The following is a 19,458-nucleotide window of genomic DNA, read 5'->3' on the forward strand; positions in this document are numbered from 1 at the left end:
TGTCATTGATGAAAATTTAGCATTTGTTGAATCTGTATATCATAATAATCCTATTGTTATATCTGTCCCTCATGATAGCTCTACTTGCACTTATAATTTTTTTGAGGATACCTCCCAACCCACTGTTTCTATATCTGAAAATACTAATGGTAGTCAAAGACAATTTACTCCAGTTACATCTGTAAATTGGACAAACATACCCTTTGAAGAAAACCCCAGCTCACAGTTTCTAGGTAGTGAAGAACTCACAACTGATATTTTAAACTTGGATTCTCCATACCAAATTTTTAGTTATTTTTTTGATAATGATCTTATTGACCATATTTGTGAGGAAACTCTAAAATATAGTATTCACAAAAATGTCGAAAAACCTTTTAAAATTAATAAAACTGACTTCAAAAGATTTTTAGGAATAACCATTATGATGTCTGTTCAAAAAAATCCTTCAATTCGTAGCTATTGGTCATCAAATATAGGTAATGATATTATAAAAAATACTATGTCTGTAAATATGTTTGAAAAAATCAAACAATTTTGACATTTTAATGACAATGACCAACTTATCCCATTCAATAGACCTGGACATGATAGACTTTATCGGATAAGGCCGGTTCTAGAAACATTGAATAAAAAATTTCAATTAGTTCCGCTTGAAGAAAGTCTGTCAATTGATGAACAATTATGTTCTACTAAAGCTAGACATTATTTAAAACAATATATCCCCATGAAACCGCACAAATGGGGTTATAAATTGTTTGTTATGGCAGGTGTTTCTGGTTTTGCATATAATTTGGAAATTTATAGTGGACAAGAAAATAATTCAGAGCTACGTTTACCTTGTGAACCAGATATTGGTGCAAGTGCAAATGTTGTTGTACGTCTTGCTCGTATAATACCATCAAATAACAATTTTAAATTGTATTATGATAATTATTATACCTCAATACAGTTAATGGTTTATTTAAAAACTAGAGGTATTGAAAGCTTAGGGACTGTTAGAAGAAATAGACTAAAAAATGTACCATTTCCTTCAGATGCTGCTATGAAATCTAAGGATAGGGGTACCATGTATGAATGTACAGCTACTGTAAATCAGGAAAAAATTACAGCAGTCTTATGGAAAGATAATAAGTTGGTAACTTTACTTTCAACATTTGTAGGTATGAACCCAGTTGAAAATGTAAAAAGGTTTTCCAAAAAAGAAAAACAATCAATAATGGTTCCTTTTCCTAATATTATAAGTGTTTACAATAAACATATGGGTGGGGTTGACTTGTTGGATGCAAATATTGGAAGATATAAAATTTCAATAAAATCCAGAAAGTGGTACATGAGGTTGTTCTATAATTTAGTAGACATTACTGTTACTAATTCTTGGATATTACAAAAACGTATTTATGAAAGTAAAGGACAAAAATATAAATCTAGTTTGGCAGATTTCCGTGAGGCTGTTTCATTATGTCAAATGGGAGAATGAGTGTCGCCTAAAAGAGGTAGACGACTTAAAGAAGATAAATTTGGCAATATAACAGATAAAAAAAGGCAACGTAATGTCAACACTACCCCTATAGATGTAAGGTTTGATGGTTTTCAACATAATCCTAAGTGGTCTCAAAAGAGACAAAAATGCAAATACATAGGTTGTAAAGGTATTACATATGTAAGCTGTGCTAAATGTAATAAGGCTTTGTGTTTTACTAGAAATAGTGACTGTTTCAACAGTTATCATATGAAATAGTTCAAAACTGGTGTCTACCAGAAGTCTAGTTAGATACTTAAACTTTTATAATTAGAATACCATAATATATCAGTTGATATGATATCATTATTTTATTTTAATATTAGGTACTTATTTGATTATTTTGTTATAATAATTTATAAAGACTGGTTGTCATGGTTATTATTTTATTTGAACATTAAATTACTTATTTTACCAATTTGTTATATCTTAATTTACAAATACAAGTTGTTATTATATTATTATTTTATTTGGATATTTACATTATTATAAAGACTGGATGTCATTCTTATTATTTTATTGAATTTTAGAACACCATTTAACATTGTTATATAATATTATGATTTTATGTTTTTTATTTTTTATTTTCTCAATAAAAATATATTATTTTAAATAACCTATCTTGGACTAATTTTTAGTAGTTAGCATATTAATAATAAAAGTAGGTAGTTGAAATTAAAATAAACATACATATTAATGTTTGCCATTGAAAATAAAAATTAAGTTTGTGCGCATATAGTTGCATTTGTGCAATGGACTTAAAAGCTGTACTTTTCTAGGTTGGATTTTGAGTTGGAATTTTTTTATTATTTTTGCCAAATTCGCCACTCCCAAATTAATAAAAAACATTTAATTTCAGCAAAAAAAAAAAAGTCATGCAATTAAGGGTTAATAAGGCAGAATTTAAATCCCTACTCATGGCACCCAATTTATTTAGTTGTGCCTTAACCACAGTGGCACAGTATGGCACTTGTCACGGATTACAGAATAACATAATATTATTATATATAAATAAATACACCGGCATATATCCGGAAACGGTATTTACAACTCTATGTGGTATAGCTTAATGACGTTCTTTCAACACAAAAGTTGAAGCTAGATGCCTATTTTGGTCATTACTCGTAAACCACCATGTGGAGCTGTTAGTGGAAACAGTTTTTTCAGAAGAAGTTTTTCCAAACAGAATAATCTCCTACATGGCTTGGGTACATGCATACACCAGTTACTGTATCTTGCTTACTAAAATTGGAAAAAAAAACAACTATATTAATTAAATTATTTTGAAAATTGTATTCATTTAATGGCTCAATATCATATAAAAATCAATGAAAGTAAAATAGTAACCAATCAACATTATTCATAGTCCCAACACATAGTTTATCCCAATATATAAAATAGCAAACATCCTTGTGTTATAGTTGTGAACCTATAGCGTATACTTGTATTATTTATTATTATCTATGCCTTATGGGGAAAAATAAAAAATAACAATATAGGTAAGCATGTAAACTTTTTAATATTATGAATAATTAGTAACTCCATCATCATTAACCATAACTATAAAATTTAACACTAAGGACCATAGTCAATGCTTAAGAATAAGTATTGCTTAAGTAAATGTTGGTAATTTAAAAACTAAAAAAATTGTGATAGTAACTAAAAGCAATGCTTGATGTAGGTCTCGACGATCCTTAGTTTAAGTAACACTATTTCTTTTCTTAGGCTAAAGTCTAGTGTTTGAGTCATAAGTAGGTATAGCTTAAGCAATACTTATTTTTAAGCATCAGCTATGATAATGGCCCTAAACATTTACAAAATATCAGGTATTAAATCCACATCTGACTGCAACTTTGTAAGATAAATAATTATCGTTTTAATGTATCTGTTAAGTTGTTTCAGATGTATCACCACCAATAAGTAATACATAATAGGAATTTTAATACTATACAGAACATACATGATTTGAGTTATGAAGGTTTGAATGTGATTGTTGTAACTTGTAAATGGCATATTAAGTTTAACTTGGATTTGCAATGATTTTAATTCTTTGTAGATACATTTGACCTAGAAATAATACACTGTTGTATAACATAAAATTTAAAGATTAGGCAAGCCAATTAGTAGCTAAAATGTATGTACGACTTACGAAAAGTTAAGGTGAACTGTTTAAATTTGTAATTTGTATACTGCACAGTGCACACGATAGTGAATAATAAACATATTGTATAAAAGGTAAAAAAATGTAAAAAAATGAAATAATTAATAAATTAAATAAAAATTAACAAAATATTAACGAATAATTATTATTTACATTTGAATTGAACATAACCTCAATTATTGTTTGCGGACATTTGAAGTGGTAACCATCTACAACCTGAACAATGGTTACACATGTTAATAATTCATTATCATAATTTAAAATCTATGATTATTTGATAAAACAAATTTAGTATGGTTTTTTGGTTTTTTTATGGTTTTTGTAAGCTCTCTATTCAACAACTGGAAAATTCGTTACACCAACCATTTAAATGGAATCTCCATAATATTCTCCATCGACAAACTTTAGATTTCACCATTTCTCGTTCTCCTATGTGGGATTAATCTCATCCACAAACAGACGACCACAATAGTTCTGAATAGAGTACATACCTAATGGCTAATATTATATTATATATCTGTCATTTACTAATTCACAATACGTTTATACCTATTGTCCAGCGTTAGTAAATTTCAGGACATGTCATATTACAGTATTATAATTTATGACAAAATACATTAATTTATAATCATTTTTGAGACGTATAATACGTCATAAACTTTGATGATTGAGTTCATCAATAATTATATAAACAATTGTTCATGTTTAACACTAAATAGATTTATTATCGATGTGATTATATTAATAGGTAACTACTTCTAGGAAAACTACTGACATAGAAAGTTGTATGTTACTGGCGTAATTACCAAATGCGAACTAACGTATAAATATGTAATAGTTTTTAAAGTTCAATAAATCTATAAGTTGTAGCTGATGACGTTTTCATAATCTAATATTATACTTTTAAGTTCCCAAACGTTTCGGTTTAGGCCCTTCTAAAACGTAATCCCGGAGTCGCCCCCCCCCTAGTTGTATTTTGGAAAAGATTTAGTTTTTGTACGACATTTCTGAAACTCGAGATTTGTATAGTTTGGAGGTCGGTGATCAAATTCGGTATCAGGTGTCGAGACCATAGGAGCCGTTTTTCTCCGTCTTTTGGGGCTTCGGAAATTTAAAATTTGCGTTTTTCGGGGTTTCCGGTACGGACACTTAGATTTTGGGAGTGGTGAGCCTTTTTTTGTAGTCGGACGTTATAGAAGACTTTGCGCCGTATCGATAGATACCAAGATCGAGGTTATCCCACTTTTGATTCGGGAGTTATGATTTTTCAAGTGTTTTTTGTACTTAAAAAATTACGTAGTTACGTGTATTTTGGATTTTAGGTTTTCGTTTGATCAGTACGAAACTCGAGATTCCTGTCTTTTGGTGTACGAGGATTTAAAAAGGCTCTATGGTTGAAGTACGTGCGACCATTATTTCGCCTGTAATCGGAGTAGCAAAAAGTTGAAAAACGCAATATGTGATTATTCGTATAACCAGACGTTTCCTTATGGTATATGTATGTATGACGTTTTAAGTAATAATTGTCATGAATTTTTTTTTCACACTTATTCTAGTAGGCGTGTTGCTCATTATTTATTAATGTAAATCGATAGGCATATAAGAATAAAATATTAAAACCTATAAAATAATAGATCAATTAACTCTAATATAATATTTGAGCTAATAAGTAACAACACAAAATTGGATGTACATTTTCAAAAATTAGCTCCTTTAATATGGGTCGTATCGTTTTGAAATCTTTCAGGTTCAATGCTGTGACACCTCTAGATCAAATTTCTGTTCTCGAAAAAGCCGCGTCTCGTATTTAAGTTTGAGAAATTGGTAAAACTAAATTTCCCGCTAATATTTTTTTTAAAAAAATTCAAATTTTGATCACAACATTTAACCCCTTAATAGTAGAGTTAATAAACTTTTAAAAACTGGTAACTGGTCTAGAGACGTTTCTGCTTCGATCCTCGAAAGTTTCAAAAAGATCGTACTTTTTTTGAAGGATTTGGTTTTTTCAATATCGTAATATTGAGAAAACCTAAAACCTACAATATTGATCGTATAGTCTTGAAATCTTCGAGGTTCAATGCAGTGACCCCTCTAGATCCAATATCTGTTCTTAAAAAAATCACGTATCGACCCTAAAGCTGGATAATTGACAAAAGAAAATTTCCCGCCAATTTTTTTTTGAACAATTCAAAATTTTGAACCTTAATTTACCCCCTTAATATTTGAGTTAAAAAAACTTTTACCAGATGACAAATGATCTACGCACGCTTCTGCTTTGATCCTTGTAGGTTTCATAAAGATAGGACTTTTATTGAAGGATTTAAATTTTTAAATATGTTTTTCAAATTCTTATTATATATTATATATTCAATATAAGTCCTTTCTTTAATAATAGTAGTATTTCCTAAATAATAAGTTTTTGAGACCAAAAGATTTACAACATCTAGGCATATTTAAATGATACTTATATTTACATTTTTCTAAATCTTGTATTAACAATATTTTTATGTTTAGATACAAGTTATAATAAACATTATTTAAATAGCTTTTCAAAATTATACACATAATATCAGAATACTTGCACAGTTTAGTAACTTTAATAGAAATTAAATTAATTAATTTATAGTTACTTTTAGTTATGTAAGTGAACATCATAAGCAAACCCCCAACTCTCAATACCATAAGTAATAATTCATTGAACCAATGAAATATAAATTATTCTCAATTGTATTTTATGAAGTATAGTACTAAGATTACGAAAAATGTAGTAAATGTTTTTAGTTACCTCCTAGGTAACAGTAAAAGTGTTTTTAAAAAATATTTATAAACAAAATATGATGCAATATAAAATAATAAAAAAAACATAATAGGTACTTAATTTTTAAAACCCCTAGTTAACAGTACAAGGAAAATAAAATACACGTCACTAGATAACAATTAGAAAAGTAATTTCAATTTTCAAGTTTCAAAGTACCTACTAAGGCACAGTGCATTTATAAAAACTGAATCTTCGATTGAATATTTTAAAGTTATTTGAAGTTGGTTAGGTTCTCTAGAGGTCATTTTCCGAAATTCTCAATAGTTTTTCCAAAATTTGGGATAAACTGCCAAAAAATAGTAAATAATTTGTTTAACTTGTTTGAAATTGATTTTAATTATTTACTATTTAGTTGCAACTCCAAAAATAATTGTGCTACCTAGAGACTTTACTTACATTTAAAAAATTATTAATTCATCTATACTTTAAACCATACGCCTATAAACTAACTATGCATAGAACAGGTACATCAAGGATGATGCAAAAGGAGAATGCAGACATGCATTTAGCTACAGGTATAACATTGAAGGGTAACAAAAGTCAATAATATTTTTTAATATAAAAAAGTAATATAATATTAAGTTTGATAAATAATAAATATGTCATAGTATTATTGTAATTTGTGAAAATATCATAATTATATAAATATATATTTATTCATCATGGTGTTGAAATGAAGTTAACAGTAAAAAATGAATTAACAAGGGTCAGCCATTGTCCATATTTCTTACAAACACAAATATTACTGAAAAAGTGACAGTAAATTTATGTTTGCTCACATAATATAGGTACTTATATACATTGTCCCTTAATATGGACTATATTGCATATGTGTTATACAGCATTATCTTTATAAGGAGAAAAGAATACCCATTTTATTATGTACTAGAAAATCCCTATGTAGTACCTTCTATTAATTGTGTATTTATTTGAGTGAATAAAGTAGTCTGTTTGGTCTGTTGATAGTCACCAAACGTGGAAGTGTATTTAAATAGTATAGTCTGGAGTACATGTTTAAATCCAATAAAGGTATCGAAATTATAGGGTTAAATATTTTATATACTTATCTTTCTTTATGTTATAACACCTAATTATTGCAAATTGCATTAAACTTAAATTTATTTTTTCTAAATATACCAATAAATTATAAATACTGAATAGATTGATACAGTTAACATATTTTTAAAACAAGAAATTGTCACACAACAAAATTGAACCTTAAACAACTAAAAACTATGAATAATTTGAAAGGTTAGGAATTAAAATAAATTTAAAGTACTTATTTTATTTTTTTAGTACAAAAAAAAACCAAAATTAAAAACATTCATTGCCATTTAAATCATTTTAATAATGTAAAGAAAAATGTCTTGTTGAAATAATACTGTCGATTTTGTACTACAATACAGGCTGAAACAGAAATAAAATTGAATGATTCAGTGGCCTAATATGTTTAATCATATATTTAATACAGTAAGAATATGTACATAAATATAATTAGAATGAAGACATAATAAAACTGTGAAGAAACTGCCTACTGCATGTAGCGATCTGCCATTTAGTTACATAATACCTATAACAAGTTTATCTTCAATAAAAACAGAAGTGTTAGTAATAATCATTGAATATACCTATTACCTACTGAAATACTTGTCCCAAAAAATAATTATGTTTACAAAGTATTTAAAAAACTATAAACATATAGATATAAGTAATAACTAATAAGTAACAACAAATATGAATTTTTATTTTTGTTTCTAAATATTATATAAATAAATAGATTAGTTTCTTGCGCCAAAATGAATTGTGGAATTGTAAAGTTAAAAATAATCAAATTAAATTTATTTTATGAATATCTACTAAAAATTTACTACAATAATATCCAAAGTAGTATTTAAATCTGAGAATAATTATAGGCATCATACATTCATAACTTTTCAATAAATATAGTTAGGTTCGTTTGGCACATTTAACATATTATTATATATTAAATTTATTTCTTATAGCACAGTAAGTATACTTTCACTAATATTAAAGCTGCATTTAACTCCAAAAATTTAAATAATAATATTAGTAATCGTGAGTATGTACCTACTGTGAAAGTGTGAAGTATAAAGCATAGAATAGAGGTTAAAGTATTGGTATAAAGTATAAAGTTAAAAGTATTAAAATTTAAATTTAAAATATGAATATTATATATTATGGTTAATGATCATTGATCAATAAATGATAAAAACCTAACTTCACCGATTAAAAGCTAACTAAATAGGGTTTTATTTTATAGAGGCAAAATTTCTCGCTATACATTTTTTCAATCATATGAAAAAGATTTTTATATTTTTGATTTATTTGCTGGTCAACGCCGCGGGAATTGGGATTTTTTCTAACTTTTGTAGGTTGGCATAAGCATTATTTTTTTTTTCTTATCAAGTTCGCTGTTATCAATTGTTATCAAAATCGGGAAAACTGTACCCGTCCCCGCGTACGGAGCGTCGGCACTCGGCGAACTTCACGAAACACGTTACTTTTCGGTGCGAGGAGGGTGACGTGAAAACGACGACGTGAAACTAGCTTTAAACGGCACAACGGAAACGATCGATTCCTTGCGTTTAAAGAGTCGTATCCCACTTCTGATTTAATAGAAATAAATCTATAAGGGGTTTTTGTCAGGATGAATGCACGGAAAAAATAAATATCGCAAACTTAGTATTACGGTAGTTTATAATATATAACGTCACCAAAGCGTAAAATAAATAATAAATAGCGGATTGAACAATAAATAATCAGAAACGGCGGTTCGTCCGCACGAGTCCGTCGTGCTCGGCGGTGACGGCAAAACAGAACAACGTAAAGGTAGGGACACACTATTATCACGTCACGTGAGGTCACGTCTTATTTTCCTAGCTCACGTCACGTCACGTCACACGATTAATATGTAAAATCTATTAATACATACTATTTTAATATGTTAGAAACACATTACCCCCCACTCACGTGATATCGTAATATGTCATTGCGCCTCACGTGATATCATGTTTCTATTTATCTATCGTTTCGCATATTTTATGTTACGTGATATCACATTTCATTTCGATTTTGAACTTTGACTGGTTGAAAATTGAAGCTTGTTTTATACAAATTCAGTTTTTATTAGATATGGAAGAAAAATTAATAGAACAAGTGAGACTTCACGAAGTTTTATACAATTATAAATTGACCAGCTATAGGGACCAACATATCCGTCAGGAAGCATGGGAAGAAATCGGGAGGGAATTACAAATGCAAGGTTAGTTTATAAATAGGTACATTAAAATATTAAATACAATATTATGTTCTTATCTGTTTTTAGAAATTGTAATATTTTTAAATCATAGTTATGAACAATTCAATCATAACCTATGTTTACAATAATTCATACTTACTGAAATATTTTACATAAATAATAATAAATTCAAATATTATAAGTAAAATTATTTAATCATATGGTTTAAAACTTTTAAATGTATTTTATTACAAAATAATAATGACACTGTGTAATGTGTAGATTAATAATAATAATAATAATCATAATATGAATAGTAGGTAGTAGATATTATTCTTAAATTAATTATATACAACTACGAAATAATTAATTATTAAATTAAGTATTTAAATTATAAAAAAGAAAATATTAAATTGTACTAGTCATTATCATTTAGAAGTCGTCCTCTACGTACATAATTAAGTTGCCAAGGTACACTACCAGCAGTGGAGTTAAAATAGTTTTTAAAATTTTCTCGTATGTCAAAAGCTTCACGTGTACAATTTCTTCTTATACCTCTTATATTTTGCATGCCTAATTCTTCATTTTGTGATATGTCTATATCAGGATCTATATTATCTGTACATAACATATTATGGAGACAACAGGCTGCTAGTACGATTTTTTCAGCCAGTTCTGGTTGGACCTCTAAAGATTTACGAAAACACCTCCAACGAGCTGCCAGTATCCCAAACGCATTTTCCACCACTCTTCTACCTCTAGAAAGCCTATAATTGAAAATTTTGTTTGGTTCATTTTCTCCTAAATGGCATCTACTATAGGGACGAAGCAAATATCTTTTGAATGGAAATGCTTCGTCGCCGAGTATGACGTATGGCTGTGGCACTCCATTCATAACTAAAGGAACGTCTTCTGGCAAATTCAATGTTTTATTTTCCAACATTTTTCCATTGGTTGATTTTGAAAAAATTCCATCGTCACTATTCCTCCCATAAGAACCTACGTCAATAGCTGTAAATTTATAGTCAGCATCAACAAGTGCTAGTAGTACTATCGAATGCCTTTATAGTTATAAAAAGTAGACCCGGCATTAATTGGGCACTGAATATTAATATATTTTCCGTCTATCGCCCCGATGCAATTGGGAAAATTCCATAACGTATTATACCTTTCTGCGACGTTTCCAAAACATTTCTGTGGGTTGAGGCATGACAATGGGTCCTAATTTTGTCCATATAGCGTCACAAACTTCAACGACTATTTGTCTAACGGTGCTAAATCCCATCATAAAACTAAATGCAATGCTTCTAAAGGAATTCCCCGTTGCCAAAAATCAAATACAAAATAAAAATGTAAAATGTGAAAAATAATTGTTTGAATAATTTAAAAATATATTTTTAGCGGAAAAAGCAAAAGATCAATGGAATAAATTAAGAAGTTGTTTTTGTAACGCAGTGAGTATACGCCGTGAAAAAAAGTGGACAGGCTGCAAAAAAAATTGCTCCTTGGAAATTTGAACAGCAAATGTCTTTTGTTTTACCATACTTAGAAAATAAAAAGTATGTACGAAAAAAATTCATATTTTTTTCTTAGAGTTTTTTAATATAATTTTAATAAGTTAATAATTACTAATTTAGGACTACAAGTAATTTGAATAATTCATTTGTAAATGAAGAACATGGTACAAATGTAAATATCAATTCAGATTATAAAACACAGGATATAAATGTAGATAATAATGAAACTGAAGAAATCTTAACAGAAGAGGGAAATGTAGATGGAATAGAGAATCAGGTCCAGGATATACAACCACTTGAAAATTATGATACATCTGGGACAGGCCAAATAAAACATTCTGAAAAAGCTGGGGCAAACTTTTTAAGCAACCTTAAAAAAATCAAAAAAATCAACAGCAATAATAATAATCCGACACATCAAATATTGGAGATAATGAAAGAAAATGCAGCTTCAAGAAAAGCGAAACAGGAAGAGAAAATCACGAAACCAAAACTTCCTACTGTGTTTGAAAATATGGACGAAACAGATATTTTTTTTCTGAGTATGTCTAAAATGACAAAACTATTACCACCAGTAGAACAGGCTAAAATTAAATTATTATTAAGTAATTCTGTTCTCCAAGCGGAAAAAGAAATACGAGTAACCAAACAGCTTCTCTATCTTCTCCTTTTCAATCTGAAGCAACTACATCATCATCTCAGCATTCAACATATGAAGAACTTCAACCTCACTACAAGCCCACACTTGGGGAAATGTTAAACATGAATCACGACATAGAATTTTCTAATTATTAATAAAACAATTTTCTTTTATCAATATAATATATAATAAATATTAATTAATTTCAATGAATTACATTAAATGAACTGTATTAAAAAATCAACATGTATTTTATATTATTTTTTTATACATTTAAATGTGTACCTTAGACAAACTCCTAATCGTTCTCGTGAAGGGATTGCTTTTCTAAATTGTGTGTTTTGTTTATGTATTTCGTCTTTGATCAGCTCATGAAGGTATTCAAATTCTTCTTTTGTCATTCTGAAGTACATGTGAAATCTATGACTGTCTTCACTTAACTCTTGCACTAATCGATTGAATTCCCCAAGTTCTTCTCGTCTTGTATTAGTTTTGTGAACCCATTCTGACCTTTTTTTCTTTTGTTCACTTATAACGATAAAAGCAGCAGCATTTTCTAAATCATTTTCCCAATCAGAAGAACTAGTTGAACTAGCATACTCCATCTTGAATGAAAGTCAATACACTGTGTAATGTGACCAAACCACGTGAGTGATGTGATAGCGTGATAGTGTGTGACTATAGTGTGATCATTTTCAAACATACCTACGTGATGTGACGTGACGGGAGTCAGCGAAATAACGACGTGACCTCACGTGACGTGATAATAGTGTGTCCCTACCTTAAGATACGGCGGCGGACACGGGCCGGTAGGCCGGTCGACAGTGTAGCCTGAACGTATGTAAAAAAAAACGTTGCTAACAATACATACATAATTCGCAAAAGAACCCTCACACACATGTATTTATACCTGTACCTAGTATCCCACATGGAAATTTAAAAATATAAATATTTTCACAATTTTATAAAATGATTTTGTCGAAAATATTATGATGAAAATATTTCCAAGCTGTTTTGAAAATATTTGTTTATCAAATATTTATAAAGAAATATATCCAAATTATTTTCAATACATTGCATACTAAATATTATAGTTCTAATTCTAAACAAATATTATGAAAATATTGGTCTGCCAAATATTTAAGCCAAAAAATGTTCAATACATTGCGTATAAAATATTACATTAACATTTTCTACAAACATTTTTAAAATGGTTACTGTCCAAATATTGAAGCTCAGATATAATCAAAAAATTTCTAAAATACTATCTATCAAATATTATGACGTTTTATCTTAGCTTGTGTTTTCAAAATATTGGTCACCTATATATTTTAACTGAAATTTAACCAAAAAGTTTTCATAATATTTTCGTAAAATATGTATTAAAAAGAAATTTAACTATATATTATAATATATAGCTAGTATTTTATATAATATTCAACTATCATGGTTATATAATAATAATAATTCATATTATATAATATTTTAGACATGCTTAAAGTATATAAACAATATCCCCATAATTTTCCTTAAAATTATTAATACATTAAATTAATTCTAATATTAGGATTTATTATAATATAATAACAATATAAACTGGCAATTTTAAGACGGATAATATAAAGGCGATCACATTTTCTAAATTTCTTATTTATACTTACCAAAATTAATAAAGATAGTTTCCATATTGTAGGCACTACCTAATTCAAGATGATACTTATCATAACAAGCATTTTATTGTTTTTTTGCAACTAAATATAAATATATAGTACTCTAAAAAATTTGATTATTAAAAAATAATTGAATCATATTTATTGTTATTACATAGCATTCGTCGGGTAAAATTAAGCTGGAAAACATATATCATAATTAAATAATTAAAATCTACAAGGTGTTAAAATATAAAAAAGGCATTTTTCTCAAAAAGTCAAAAATTTTATGTGGCAAATATGATTTATTTTGTACCTTTAATAGGTATATATAATATATATAATATACTATAGTACTACCTATAATATTATAATATATTGTCGATTATATAGTTCAAAATTTAGCCAAGGTTTACTATTGAATATCTCTCAATAATCCATTTTTAGACGAATTTGTTGAATGATTTCTTGGTTATAATTGCGAGTATAATATTATGACACTAGGTACACATTTTATATTTCCAAAATACACCAATAGCAGGCGTTTTTATAGTTGTTAGTTGTATACTGGTATAATAAAAAATCATAATTTTACTAAACTTTTACGTATTAAGCGTATCTAAACACCTTATTTTTAATCATTTTATCATTGGTATAGGTATTTACTATTTATATTTTTGATTTTAAGCGGCTGCAGGAGCAAGGAAGCTAGTTAGAATCTTTTTATCCAGTAAACAAACATTTTTACCAGAACGACTAGAATTCGGTGCTTCGATTTTAACATATTATAGTATATTATCTTTTAGCAAATCGGATCAAGATGGTACTTGAAAGAGATAATTTTTGTGAATAATTATTTAACACTACGTGAAAAACCACCGAAAAAATACGTAAAACGTGATTTTCTGAATAATTTTTTTTAACGCTTTATATTGTGCATCGCCATAGAAACGAATGAAATTTAGAAACTACCTACCTAATTCCCATACTAGGTGCAGTATTATATTATATTATTAATGGTTACTTATTAAACTGCAGTTATTAATATTTAATACATATAATTTTAATATTTATGATTCATACATTTTCTTTCGTCAGCTCAGAAAGTCAGAATCGTCCACCACCGCAATATGCTGACCTACTCTTTTTTATTTCTAATCCCGTAAATCTACCCCCCTCTAGTCACTACTACCTTTCAAAGAGGCGTGTAATTTTATAAGATGCCCCGCCGCCCCGGGGTGCATATAACTTATAAAGACGGCCCCGCGATACTGTATAGGTCTGATTCAATTTCATAGATTTAATTATTTACAATTAAATGGTGAATAATATAAAATAATAATTATTGTAAGAACTCGGCGTTTTCCATCACGTCTTGTTTGTCTGTAAAACAAACTTAAAAACTTGTACGATAATATTAAGGATTATGGCGTTTAAATTATTTTGACGTTTGGTCGCCAAATGAGGGCTATTCGGTGTTTTCTGCCACGAATAAAAAATGTGTCGGAAAGAGACGCACCGCGCATCCAAATCTCGCCATGCAACACAAATTATACGGCGCGTCAACTATACCACGCTATACCGCTCCCATAGACCTATAAACTAATGGACAGCGCACTCCGTGGCTATATTATATAACCATATAACTGAGAGAGAAAAAACATAAAGTAATGAACTGCACCGCATAAAGCCCGCATAAGGAACTACATACATTTTACTAATTTGTTTCTTTTTACGCTCTCTCTATAATCTATATCGTACCCCTGACTTCTCTCTCTAAGCGCTGTCCATTAGTTTATAAGTCTATGACTGCTCCACACTCCACGCGACGCGCAACGCAACTTAGTACTATGGTTTCAAATAATTATTATAGTCAATTAGTCAAATAAAAAAGAAATCTGAAATAATATAATTGGATCCAACAGAAAACACCGATGTAGTCAGCTGTAAATACTAAATAGTAAATTGTAATTCCTATAGGTACCTATGTACGATGTACCTACCATATAACTAAATAGATAGCGTACAGCCCCCGCACCCCGCTGCTCCGGCCAGTCAAAATAAATAACAATATAAAAATAAAATAAGTACTTATTTGATGGGTAATTCCGATTTCCGTTATCCGTCTACAATATCTAATTGTTTATCAGTAAATCCAATGCGGGGCCCGACCACGACTCGCGTCGCTTCTCCCCGCCAAAACCATTATGCCCGTTGCCGCGTTATAGCTGAGCAGTGAGCGAACTAGCGAAGACGTCACGACGACGCGGCAAGTGGCATTTTGCGCGACTCGATTTTTGTCAAGACGGCATTACGGCAACCGTTACTGCAATCCGTTTTCGCAATTTTTTTTTTTGATCTGGTTTTTGACTACAAGTACTCCACGTCTACACTCTGTACGCGTAAGTACCTATCATTGTATTATACTTATATATTTTATTATAATTATCTAAAAGTATATTTTGCACGACTTGATATTTCGTCAGGACGGCAACCGTTACTGCAATCCGTTTTCGCAATCTGTGTTTTTGATCTGGTTTTTGACTACAAGTACTCCACGTCTACACTCTGTACGCGTAAGTACCTATAATTGTATTATACTTATATATTTTATTATAATTATCTACCTTCACATTACCTATTATCTATTGACAATATTATAGTACCTATTAAGAAAATGATATTATATTATTTATTATTGTTAAGTATAGGTTAGATATAGAGGTTAAGTACTTAGGTAGGTACCTACATATTATACCAATAATGTTCTTTGAACATCAGAGACTGACATCAATATTTATATTTCATAATCAATAATGATTATCTATTATAAAATATAGATTATTTTCTACATTATAATATGAAGATTACTGTTCATAGCTAGTCATAGCACTCATAGGTATATATACCATAGGTACCTATAACTAAAAACACATTTTATTTACCTATTAAATTAGATAATATCAAACGTATATTGATGATTATATTTTTCATCATACTCATCATAGTATGATAAAATTATAATTTATTATACCTATACCAAAATAGTTATTGGCGGGTCATAAGATATTTTCCGCTGTAAATCAAACATTTTAATTCAGTCTTTTGATCAGCGGCGTACCTGTGGGGGGGGGGGGGGGGGGGGGGGGGGCAACAGGGGAATTTGCCCCCCCCCCCCCACCCGAGAAGTTTTTGATGCCATAATGCAAATTCATTGTCAAGCTTAAATAATATAAATAATAAATATTTTTAATTTTCATTGATTATAATCGTGTTTGATATCAAAATTTTTTGGTATCACTTATCAATGTTCAATGTACTAGTATACTAGTATATTCTTATCTATCTCAGTGATGTAATGTAAAATGTCAATACTCAACGAAATCGGAATTAGGAGTTATGGTCACATATTATAGTCACTATTTTATAATGTGGTTATCACTTATGATTGATATCAAGTGATAACACGAGGACGTTATCATTACTTATTTTCTATCTACTATCTACTCTTTTAACGAAAAAGAGTTGTTTTTTTCCTTGTTTTGTATTAAATATTGTTTGAATTAATTTTTAAATATTATTCATTATGTCTAAATCAAACATTCAGACACAATTGTATCAAAAAAAGCTGAAAAACGTTGTTGTGATGACAGCACTGGACCCATCACGAAAAAACTTCAAACATCTGATCCACAATCTTCCAATTCAAATAATATTATTCTAACTGAATCATCTACAATGTCACAAAATGATGAATCTACTAAAGTAAGTATAACTGTTTGTAATAGTCCAGTTATAGTCCGCGACATGAAAAGTGGCCCCTGCCAGTCACGAACCTAGCGGCCGTTTCGCCTCAGTGGTTCATAACGTAATTAAACTAATTGCCGCGTTTTTTTGAATTAAAAATTAATTTACTGAAAATACTTTAAATATTTTATAAACCAATAATTTGTTGATTCAAACCAAATAAAAAACATTAAAAACTTAAAACAAATAATACAAATACAAAAAAAAAAAAAATAAAATATTTTATTCTCTGTTTTCTTCGTCATCATCTTGATCTTCGTCGTCACTCCAGTCACTGTCATCCGGAAGTATGGTAAGAATTATTGGTTCAATCATGGTGTCCCGCATAATTTCTTTTTTGTTGTCTTCAATTTGAATTTCTTCCGCATGTCGGACGCATTTCTTCCAATCATCTACAGTCACTGCATCTAATGCCTCATGTGTTAGACGTTCAATGTCAACCATTTTGAACGTGTTGTTTTTTTTGCCACTTCACCCTTTACCTGAGCCCAAATTAACTCTATCGGGTTATATTTACAATGATAAGGTGGAAGACGGATTACCTCATGACCCTTTTCCGACGCGATTTCATCCAGCTCGTATTTTTTTTCTCGTGGCATTAGGTTCTTAACTTTTTGACGAAGTTCTGGTAGTGTTTCTAATGGATGAAATTCAACGTTTTTACCCGTTAACCATTGTTGGACGTCGGCTTTTCTCCAATTACTTTTTGGGTATGATTCTTTGAGGGTAGAATGGTATGGCGCATTGTCCATTACGATAACGGATGGCTCTTCAAGGTTATTCAACAATTGAATAAACCACTGTTTGAACACTTCACCATTCATTTGGTCGTGGTAATCGATTGTATTTCCGCTGTTACTACGAAATACCAATTTCGACCCTTCAATGAACCCGTAGCGAGCACATCCTGCGTGACATACAATAAGTCGACCTCCTTTACCAGTCGGTACCTTTAGACCCATCGAATTGTGTTCATTTTGCCAAATAAGCGTGCGTGAATGGTTTTGGTTTACCCACGTTTCATCGAGGTATACAACAGGCCGATCGTCTTTATTTTCTCGCAGCATACATATTTGCCTCAGAAATTTACACCGAAGTGCGACGATATCGTTCCTCTCCATTAAAAACAAACGACCATCGTTGCATTTTTTATAACTAAATTTTAAATTTTTGAGGAGCCTTTGCATCGATCGAACGCACCCGGTATAATTTGTTTTTTTTTTTACAACATTGAGTATTAATTGAGCAGTTGGGTACTCACCTCGGTCATAAAACTCGTAAACAGTCCTTCTCACAATATCGGAATCAAAATCATCAAGCTCTGAAACAGTTTTTGCGCGTTTGTATCCTTTACGCGGAGAAATAAACGTAGGACTCGCATCTGGTAATTCTGGATTAACATTGCTTCTTGCTTCAGCACAAATCCGTTTTACAGTACGATGAGATATTCCACAAGCTTGGGCTGTAATAACTTGAGCACTTTTAAAAAAATCAGCCGTTAAATCTGGCTTCTCTGACATTTGTTTTAAAAATGTATACACACTATAAATAATTTTTTTACTCTGGCTGTGAGTATCTTTATCAACAAACGACATTTTTAAATAATGTACACGGTAACGTTAAATGGTGACGGAGGAGAAAAAATGGTGTAAAAAATAGTTGTTAACGAACGGACGGTAAACAACTGACAATGCGATAAAACACGTGAGCCATAGGACCTGTATGTATTATGTGCATCACTGTATCCCTTCCACAGTACGTTTTGCAGCTGTCTTCCAGACACTCCAGTAAAAACTGGTTTTTTAGTCCGGACAGCTGTAAAACGTTGGTAACCAGTAAGGATGCACAAAAAAAAAAAGTCAACTAAAATGTGTATTACGATTTACGAGTGGCGGCAGCCACGCAGTATGCGGTATAGGTTGAGAACCAATGGCTAACGGGTAGGGAAGCAGCAACGGGTCGCGGTACACAGGGGCCACTTTTCATGTCGCGGACTATAGTGATTACACATACAATATAGACATTGGAAACTTTTTAAGAACACCTGGTCGTACATTATCTGATAATGTTAAAGAAAAAATAATTAAT

At 30.0% G+C, this 19,458-nt stretch overlaps 1 pseudogene; it reads left to right on the forward strand.

The window, feature by feature from the left end:
- The first annotated feature begins 6,949 nt into the window (after positions 1-6,949).
- Positions 6,950-12,034, forward strand: LOC132933115 (uncharacterized; annotated as a pseudogene).
- Positions 12,035-19,458: the final 7,424 nt, after the last annotated feature.

Source organism: Metopolophium dirhodum, chromosome 1, assembly GCF_019925205.1.
Source record: "Metopolophium dirhodum isolate CAU chromosome 1, ASM1992520v1, whole genome shotgun sequence".
Lineage (NCBI taxonomy): Eukaryota > Metazoa > Arthropoda > Insecta > Hemiptera > Aphididae > Metopolophium > Metopolophium dirhodum.